Source organism: Protomyctophum bolini (assembly GCF_963924005.1).
Source record: "Protomyctophum bolini genome assembly, chromosome: 13".
Taxonomy (NCBI): domain Eukaryota; kingdom Metazoa; phylum Chordata; class Actinopteri; order Myctophiformes; family Myctophidae; genus Protomyctophum; species Protomyctophum bolini.
In genome coordinates this window covers 20,263,535-20,272,141 of record NC_137874.1, presented here as the reverse complement: position 1 = coordinate 20,272,141, position 8,607 = coordinate 20,263,535, and the positions used below count along the sequence as shown (strand labels likewise).

At 44.6% G+C, this 8,607-nt stretch overlaps 1 protein-coding gene across 1 annotated transcript in view; it reads left to right on the top strand.

Annotated features, from left to right (window-relative positions):
• Positions 1-285: 285 nt before the first annotated feature.
• Positions 286-8,607, top strand: part of dchs1b (dachsous cadherin-related 1b) — a 127,843-nt gene continuing 119,521 nt past the window's right edge. Inside the window, exon 1 of the mRNA XM_080779746.1 lies at positions 286-750. The gene's annotated coding sequence lies outside the window, so the exon portion shown is untranslated. The remainder of the gene's footprint in view (positions 751-8,607) is intronic.

Here is an 8,607-nt window from a genome sequence, read left to right as displayed (position 1 = left end):
ACCACTTCCACTAAACGGAGCTGGGGGGCACCAAAGTCTACAGGAACACACCAGTCTTGGTCCTTTTCCCCCCCTCTTCTTTTCTTCCTACTGTATTTCACAGCCTCTCTCTCCTCCTCCGTCCCCTCTTTGTGCTATACCCGCGTGTCGAATAAATTAGCAAGCCCCAAATCGGAGACGGGAGGAGGAGGATACCAGAGAGGAGAGGAGAAGGGGGGCTGGGCCTGGTGCTGGTGGCGGTGTAGGTTGTCCGACTCCTCTCTTCTGTCTCAACTCACACACACACGATACACGTACACGCGTGCACACAGGCTCATCAGTTGGATGCTGTGTGAGAGAGAGAGGAGAGAGAACCCCGTTATATCTGTGAAACAGCAGGCACAGTGCTGCGGACCACACGGCTCTGCTCTGCGGATATATATACGCGCTCACCTGGCAAGGGACACACGCGCTCATACCGCCATCCGTGGGACCAACCCAGCAATCATTCGGAATAGAAAATCGGGGAATTTTGCCTGTAATCTTTGTTCTTTTCCTTTATTTCTTGAATTGTGGATATTATGTAGAAAAACCCCGTGCAGCTGCTCGCCACGGTTCATTCAAGATTCTGTGCCCGGCTGGTGGATTGTCTTTGCTGTGAGTGAGTGGTTGGTAGTGGGGAATTGGAGACCGGTTTGCATACTAATCATCAGGATTCGGAGGGGACATCGGGAACCACACATCCAGAGCAGCGGAGCGGCTCAGATGAATGTAAGTGACAGCGCTTTTCTTCTCCTCACCGTGCGTCTCTGCACGGTTCATGTTAGCTATACGGAATTAGAGCTATGGACAAGAGATATAGGTTCATGTGTGACTGTTTAATTGAATAGTAGAGCTATGATATGATGCATTACAATAAGGCATTGAATGCAGCGTCTCATTGTGTCCTTCGCCTTTATATGGCGTGTTTCTATAATTATAGCTGTATCGGCTATTATTATATAGCCTATGGGTGCCGAATCCACCTTGCATGAATCCAACCTAACGGACTACTACTACACTGTCTACAGTGTGTGTCCATGCGGAGCTGACTACAATGGGAAAGGGGATCAATGGGTTGGTATTGGTGCAGCTGTCTCAGCTAAAGGAGGAGTGGAGGACTGAACCTGATATTGATCACTGTTACTGATCAATTGCTATTAAACGAAGGCCCATATATTAGGGTTTTTAAATTAGACACCACCTCCCTATTAAACAAAACACGAGGATCCAGCTCATTATTTGGAATTCTGATTGGGTGTGTGTTATGGTATGGAACATTTGTACTCATAACAGGCTAAACCGGAGAGAATGTTAGGTCGCTGGTTTTCTCTCAGGGATTGCCAGCTCAGAGAGTAGGCTAGGCTATAGGGGGAGAAGATGAGAGGACATTTATTCTGGAGGGCTGACAGAACCAGCAGCAAATAGGGAAGCACCACGAATTGAAGTTAGTGGCCTCAGGCCCTCAGCATCAACCTGGTCTACTCTGCATAGATAGAATAAATCCTGGAGAGACCTCAGCTCAGCTATTTTAGCAGTAAGCAAGTGTGGAGCTGTGGCTTGACTACATAATGTCACTGGTGAAGAGTTAATATTGTATATTGTAGTAGGCTAGTCTGCCTTTGAGCAAGGCACACATGGCTCTCTAGTCTCAAACATGATGTTATGCTGCTGTTTACAGGCATGTACACTAATTGTTTCAGATTAGTCCTGTCTGGACCTCCCCCCTGCCAGGGGGACTTCCCTTTGGTGAGCGGTGTGCTTGGTTCACATGCCGGATTCCCAGGTGTGAATCCAGGTGGTTAGATTGGTGGCCTAGCTGGATCAGGGGAGGTCAAAGTAGTGTGAATGTAGCAGAGCAGCCCTGCCTGTAGCCCTCAGAAGACTAATATCTCCTTTTAGCTGCCTGGAGGTTCCCCTGTGGATGAGCGGTAGATGTTTGGTTTCCCATGTGCAAGAACGGGGTCCAAATCCAGGTGGTAACATAATGCATAACATATAGGCTACTGCAGGCCAATTCTGAGACAGAGGTGTGGTGCAGGGTTTTGAACTTGACACTACACCAGGTGATTTCACTAATTCTTAACCCCCTCTCTGGTTGAAGGTATTCTGTAGTGTTTTGTTTTGAATGAAAACAAATATACCTCCATGACTGAATATCACTGGCTATACTACTGCGCTTGTATGTGTTATACCAGTAACCTGCTATCAGAATCACCATAATTCAAATAGGCAATATAACACCTATAGTATATAACGCCCAACTCATTGTGAAATTAAGTGGTCCGCAGCTTTCCCAACTTGTAAAGGAAATACACAGTCCTGTTATAAATAGGTTCTGACACAAGTGCTCTTTTCTCACTAACTCCAAATGTTTTTATTGCTGCCAATTTCTGTCTGGATATGATTACGTGCCCAAGGGCTAGAAACGGGAGACATGGGGCACTTATAAGTACCTAGCCACAATAGTTATTCTAGTCATATCTGGTGTCAAATGGCATTCGCAGCTCCCGTTTTTTCTCCTGCAAGGGGATATAGCTATGGGTCCCCTACGTTATTACACTATCCACTTACATGATTCCACATGCTCTGACTCTGTGCTAGCCTCCTCAGCCTCCAGTCTGTATACAATCCACTAAGGGGTTGGTTTCTCCCACAGCGATGAGGCGTGTAGGGCACCCGTCTGAAAAAAGCGACCCGCTCTATAACAGAAACCATATGGATTGCTGCTGCAACTGCACATAGCCTGCATGTGTTTATATGTTGTACAACTTATAATTGCTCACATTGTCTGCTCAGAAGAGCATTGTCTTCTTAATATTGGTATATTTTTAACTAATCATTTGATTCAGTTATCAGAATCATTTTTGTTATCACATTTTGTTTGTTCAGCATTCAAAGTAAACCATATCCATAAGGAATTGTGTGTTGAGTTTTGCTAAGAATAATGAAAAGTGGATTACAATTTTGGTGTGATCTGCCTCTCTCCAGGAGGCACTATAGTAGACACTCTGGGAACCATGGGACCATTCCATCAGGGTGAAGACCAGCTTTTTAACAGTGTAGTTTTGGCTCTGATGTGGCTGATTTTACAGTACTTCGCAACAAGTTTGCACACATTCTCAATGGATCTTGGCATATTGTTGCTGCTTCCCTGGGGCACAGATGATGATTTCTGGACGATATTTGATTAGTTGTTTTCATGCCCCATTCACTAATTCTAATGATATAATTTTAAATGACAGTAGTGATTAGGGCATGTTTGGGTTTTCGCCCCACTAGCGACAGGGCTCTAAGAATGATACATACAGATGTTAGAGGTCTTTCGTTTTAACATACCAGTTACCGGTAAATGTACAAACTATGCAGCTAGTTTACCCATTTTGTCGCAATACTGTAAGGCAGAAATGCTTGATTAATATTTTCCATTTCTTATCAACTGAAATCAAGTGAAAATTGGGTTTAACAATAGGATTGGCATTTCACTGGACATGCTGGTTGATCTGTGAAAATGGTATCACGCTAGGATGTGGATTGGCTGTTATAGGCCTGAAAATCCTCACTTTTTAGTGAGATGCAATGGTGGCACTAACTGTAGCACTTGAGCATGGACAACAGTGAAACTACACTGTGTATCTGCCACCCACTTTGACGCCAACCTACTGTACACAACATTCATTGTCTTCTGTGGTCTTGAGCAACCTCACTGACCACTTTGTCTCATCCTCTTGAGTTTCATCATGTGCCATTTTTGGGGGATCCGGCTTTGATGAAAATGCCCCCTGTGCCCTCTTTCTAAATGAGGATGATAGCAACAAAAACAACTGCACTGTTACCTTGTCCCAGAGAGAGAGAGAGAGAGGGGGGGGGGCATAGAGAAAGAGTCAAAACACAAAAGAGAGTCAAAAGGGGAGTACGAGAGAGAGAGAGATGAATGAATGTTGATTGTTGAGACTTCCCTTGTAATCTTCCCACCCTGAAATGTTGAAGCTGAAACCAAAATGAGTGCAAATGAATCCCAACTGTTTTTTCCTGGGTTTTTGTTTCTCATATGGGAAGTCAACTTCTCAACACAAACATCGGAAAGTGACTCATGTCTCTCTCTCTCTCTCTCTCACTCTCTCTCTCTCTCTCTCACATCTACACACACACACATGCACGCGCGTACACCGTACAGTATGCACGCACGCTACACACACGCACAGGATGAAAGCAAACAGAATTACACAAATAAGGTTGTTCTCAAATAAGCTTGTTCTCCCGTTCCCATGCTCCACAAGTAGCTAGTAGAAATATTTACCCTACATCTTTCAATCATCGCACACAGCTGATGCCAGCGGTGTGTGTTGGCGTTCTTATTTACTCCTCAGACCAGTGGTTGTTTTGTGCCTGTTCCTCCGTGAACCCTGGTTGGTACTGCTGTTTTCTGTCCTAAGAGCCTAGCCCTAGTTAATGCAATTGTGTTCGTTCCTAAAGTATATAGGTCTGTAGGACTAGTCCCTTAGACAATGATACAGAGTATATGATATTAGTAAACTTAGTGGACTCACTGGATAGAAAACCAGTTCTACAAGCGGTAACAGGACAACTCACCCCTTTTCCGTTTTCCTCCCGGGAATGTTCCCCAGTGAGGGGGGGGAGAGGCTGGACAGCAGAGACGGCTGGACTTTCTCTAACTATAAACTTTCAAGACAGCAGACAGCTGTAGAAAGTACAAATATAATTTATGAAAAGCTACTACAGTTAAGTCAGTTCACAGAAGTTGTTGTAGGCCATGTGGGGATTGTCTGACGACGTACCATTTCAGTGGGCAAAACCTTATGATATACTAAATTATACTAAATTGTTTATAGGGTCAATATAAGTAAAATAATATAGCCTTTCCATAGGAGTATCTTTTTATATGTTTCCAAAAAGAATAGCCAATAGCATATTACAAAGTTATCCCCCTCACTGTGGAAAATTCCGGGAGGAAAAACGGGCAAGCACCAGTGTCCAGTATTCCTACAGGCGATCACTAATGGGACCACTGGCACTGCTTTGGCAACAACATTTTCAAAATATATTAAAAATAAGGTTGTTTTCCCAGAATTAAACAATACATTTCAAACCAGTTCAGTGTCAAACATGATGGTGTTATGGATGGATGTGTTATGGATTTCCTGTGGGACAGCAGCTTAATATGTAAATGTCATTTTCAACAGCATAAAAACTAAACCAAACTCATATGTCCCTTTTAATTCTCATTCTGAACTAAAGCATTGTGCATTCTGCACAGGATAATGGCCAAATGAGAGACTAGGCTTCACTGCAGTCGAATAATACCAATACACTTTGACTTGCAGATGACTTGCTGGCTTTAATCAGGGCTTTGTTCAAGACTGCATTTATTGTAACGTTAGAAGCAGCAGCAGCAGTCAAGTTAACTGCCCCAGTCGGTATTGTGGCGATTGCGTTAAGGCACTGTTCCCCTGGACAGCCACTTCCATTTCAATCCATCAACATCTTGGGGAAGGCTGAGGTTATTAATGGCCATAGTAGCAGGGTGATAGGAAAATAAGATTTCCATTGACAAAGAATCCCACTCCTGATTGCCCCGCATCTCATTAAACGTACCCATGGGGCCTCTCGGTTGCCATGGTGCCACAATCACTAAGTCTGCTGCCTCCTGGCTGGATGCTGTGATAGTCATGAAATTGAATTATACCATTGTGAGATCTGAATTTGGATGTGATTGGGTGGTTGTGTATGTATCCATTTTATCTGTGATGGTGCGTGTGCGTGTGTGCGTTGTAACTACCATCGTTAATGTAGTGGGTGCAGATTTAAGATGCATTTGCAACCCCTGTGGACTGTGTGCTTCAACACCATCGCAAGCTTGCATACAACAAGGCACTGCTCAGCGATGCGATATAATCCAACTGCTGCTTGGTAGACCTTCCCATGAGCAGCTACAGGGAAGAGAGGCGTTGGACCTGGCCTTCTCCAGTGGGTGGATTTTAGGCCCATGGGATTAGCCACGCTACCGGGAACGATATGACACCGGGCGGCAATGCAGGAGTGGACTGGGAAATAGTTTCCTCTGGTGGTCCAGCCTGAGACATACGCCGCGGACTGGTTGTTGGTGGCCGGTGTAGGATGTATGCAGGCTACACTACTTGTGCCCATGGAATGCTGGGGGACATGACATTATTATTGTATCGGGACATATTCCTTGATTTTGTGGATGTAACTTGAACATGAACACCTGAACTATTTATGTCCTTGTATGCAATTTTCTTTGTGTGGACATAAATTGTTAAAATTTGTGTGTGTGCGTGTGCGGGTGTGCGTGTGCGTGTGTGTGTGTGTGTGTGTGTGTGTGTGTGTGTGTGTGTGTGTTTGTGTGTGTGCGCATATGCGTGTGTGTGTGTGTGTGTGTGTATATGTATAAATGTGTGAGAGATGGTGCATGCATTTGTGTTTTTTATAAAGAGAAGTGTGTGTGACAGAGATATTGGTGCTTGCGTGCGGGTATATGTGACTGTGTGTTTGCTGATATGCACTCTGTAAGTTGTGTGCGACACATCTTCCTGTCCATACAGTTCTCACAGAATCTGTCCATTAGTTTAAAACAGATCTTTACAGTATTTTACTCATTCCAAGCAAAACCTCCATACGCGATCAGCCAGAGCCATAACTTATCTCTGCTGGCGTCTGTTCCAACCTGGTGATGTCAGCTGGCCCGTTTCCATCCACTCCCTTCACAAGAGGACCTATCAATTTATCTGCTGCTCTGGGGAAGATATTACTTTCTGTCTGACTCAGTCAATCAGAGGAAATTACTGCTACTAGCCTGTCAGACTCAGGCTGAAGGGCTGAGGAGACGTAGCGCTTCCATTTATTTGTGTTTGTTCTGAGGCCCATCTGTGATGTAACTACCTTCAGAGTGTGTTCAGGTCTATGTCCAGAGCTGCAAAGGCTCCTGTGTGTCTCATAACGGGGCCCCCTGTTATTTTCTTTTACCTCTGATGATTGGGGTGACTGAACTGGGATGACTGGTGAAACAAAAGGAAACCGTAAGGAACAAAGTAGCTGCATGCCCTTCTGCGTTGCTGTAGAAAAGGTTTCTCCTCGGTTGGTTCAGACACACTTCCACAAAAGAATTCCAAGTGTCAAGTGTCACGAGTTGCTTGAGTGTAATTCTCGAATTTGACTGCAGAAGTTCATCCAACCTGGCTGGCCAGCAGCATGCATGCAGCCAAACCAGGCCTTGAAGGCGGCCCATGATTAGGATCTGGGATAATGACTGCTGGAAATAAGTTGTTATATTCCTGGAGGAAGACCCAGATGGAGGTCCTTTTAAGGCCCTGGTGTTGTCCATGGCTCCCCCAGGCTGGGCTCCTCCAGGGTGGGTTGAAACGAACTCTGACTCAAGCCAGAAAGTGGAGTGTGGATGGATCGATGGAGCTCTGGGTTTCTCATTATTATGGTAGTAAAGGGCGATCTCTCTCTGTGTGTGTGTGTGTGTGTGTGTGTGTGTGTGTGTGTGTGTGTGTGTGTGTGTGTGTGTGTGTGTGTGTGTGTGTGTGTGTGTGTGTGTGTGTGTGTGTGTGTGTGTGTGTGTGTGTGTGTGCGTCTGTCCATATGTCTTGGTGTGTGATTCTGTTCCATTCATCTGTCTAGTTGAACTAGCTACCTGACACATTGAGATATCTCAGTCCAGTCTGTGAGACAGAGAGACCCTTTAATCTGTTAATTTATACTGCTAAACAGAGGCTGCGGGCAGACATGCTTCCGAACGAATTCATACATGAATTAATAAGTGCACAAACTAGATGAATATTCCATTGACTGCAGACTTACAGTTGAAAGGAAATATGGTAACTGTCTTTTTAGGCCTTCCTTCTGTGATGGATAAGCAGAGTGTCTTTCTAATGGCAGAGAGAGAGAGACTGCATGCATTTGCATTCTCTAGCCCCTCATGTGTTTTTAATGATGTAACAGAGATGACCTGAGCACCAGGTAATTTCAGACACTACAGCGATGAGCGCTGCATGTAGGACACTGCAGCTCAGGTGGCGATATATATGTGTCATACAAGCTATGGGGTTGGGAGTACAACGGTGTGTGTGGGTGGCTGTCATGAGGAGAACAGAGGATGGAGAGAATAGTGGAAAGAATAGTAATCGAGGAATCGAGGAATTTAGCTTTTCTCACAAAGTTGGGGAAGCTAATGTAAAGTCACATTTCTTATGACTTATGCTGACCATTCTGCTGTAGAAAATGTGGGCTGTTGATTGACGTAGCCTATGTCAGTCTTAAACACATCTCTTGCAGCTGGCTTTTGCTTTTTTCTGTTATCCTTTTAAAGCAAATTCTCAGTCATTTTAACTCAAAGACTGTACAACTGTAACCTGTCACATTTTGTACACTCTCAGAGTTAAATGAACGCTAAGGATTTTACCGGGCACTCTCATGCCACAGACAAGTTGATAGTTCATTATGAAGGATTAACATACAGGCCATGGCTCTTTGTGCTCAGGCTTAACCAGGGGCGTCATAACGGAGGAACCCAATACAGGCACATTCCTTTGTTGTTCAGCTGTC